The sequence below is a fragment of the Myotis davidii genome, unplaced genomic scaffold, assembly GCF_000327345.1.
Source record: "Myotis davidii unplaced genomic scaffold, ASM32734v1 scaffold845, whole genome shotgun sequence".
Classification (NCBI taxonomy): Eukaryota; Metazoa; Chordata; class Mammalia; order Chiroptera; family Vespertilionidae; genus Myotis; species Myotis davidii.
Genome location: NW_006296223.1, coordinates 1,147,256 through 1,148,726, shown reverse-complemented (window position 1 = coordinate 1,148,726; position 1,471 = coordinate 1,147,256). Strand labels below are relative to the sequence as shown.

Below are 1,471 nucleotides of genomic sequence, written 5' to 3'. Positions count from 1 at the left end.
GTGTCTGGCGCCTCCGTGTCCCTCCGACCCCTGCCCTCTGCTCAGGCTCTGGGTGGGAAGTGCCCCCAGTGCTGTGGTGCCACCCGCGCTGACGCTCCCGTTTCTGTTCCGCCGTAAGATTTGGTGCTTTTCCCTTCACCGTGGCTTTGAGTCCACGAAACATGCTCATGGCTCAGAGTCAGACCCGGAGGCAGGTCACGTGCCCTGTCACCTCCGTGTCCCTCCGACCCCTGCCCTCTGCTCAGGCTCTGGGTGGGAAGTGCCCCCAGTGCTGTGGTGCCACCCGCGCTGACGCTCCCGTTTCTGTTCCGCCGTAAGATTTGGTGCTTTTCCCTTCACCGTGGCTTTGAGTCCACGAAACATGCTCATGGCTCAGAGTCAGACCCGGAGGCAGGTCACGTGCCCTGTCACGTCCGTACACCCGGCTCCTTTTTCTTTAAACTGAAGATTTCTCCTGGCGTTTCCTCTGACTCGGCGATCGAGCGCTGGGTCTCCTCTCATTACACACGTGCAGTCCCCTGACCCAGGGCACCAGCTGCTCCCCTGGGAGGGGCCGGGCTCTCTGGGTCCTGAAACTGCAGACACTCCACAGGGCACCCCGGCACAGGCAGCCCGAGGGCAGCTGCCAGGCCAGGGGAGAGGCGTCTGTGCTGTTAGACCCCAGGTGAGGGCCCTGGTCCCGGCCAGCGGTGGTGGGAGCAGCTGTCCCCTGTTCTGAAGCAGGTGAGGGCTGGCAGCACCCGCCCCTCCTCCCGTGACCTCTGTCCACCTGCCCCTGTCCCTCCTCCCGTGACCTCTGTCCACCTGCCCCTGTCCCTCCTCCCGTGACCTCTGTCCACCTGCCCCTGTCCCTCCTCCCGTGACCTCTGTCCACCTGCCCCTGTCCCTCCTCCCGTGACCTCTGTCCACCTGCCCCTGTCCCTCCTCCCGTGACCTCTGTCCACCTGCCCCTGTCCCTCCTCCCGTGACCTCTGTCCACCTGCCCCTGTCCCTCCTCCCGTGACCTCTGTCCACCTGCCCCTGTCCCTCCTCCCGTGACCTCTGTCCACCTGCCCCTGTCCCTCCTCCCGTGACCTCTGTCCACCTGCCCCTGTCCCTCCTCCCGTGACCTCTGTCCACCTGCCCCTGTCCCTCCTCCCGTGACCTCTGTCCACCTGCCCCTGTCCCTCCTCCCGTGACCTCTGTCTACCTGCACCTGTCCCTCCTCCCATGACCTCTGTCCACCTGCACCCACTCCTCCTCCCTGTGACCTCTGACCTTCTGCATCTCTGGTGGCTCTGACATCGCGAGCAGTGGCCTCAGCTCCGCGAGCCGTGTGTGCTGTGTGTGGTGAACTTACCCACGTGCCTGACCTGCTCCGGGGTCTCGGCTGTAATAGAAAGGCGAGCGCCGCGCCCTGCTTTACCTGGGCAAGCGTGGGGGGCATCTTTCTCAGGGGTGTCGGTGGGCAGCGCCCCGCATCCGAGAGGCC

The 1,471-nt window shown here is 65.3% G+C and overlaps 1 protein-coding gene across 1 annotated transcript in view; it reads left to right on the top strand.

Annotated features, from left to right (window-relative positions):
* Positions 1-1,471, top strand: part of MLC1 (megalencephalic leukoencephalopathy with subcortical cysts 1) — a 31,754-nt gene that overhangs the window by 25,519 nt on the left and 4,764 nt on the right. The window lies entirely within an intron of this gene.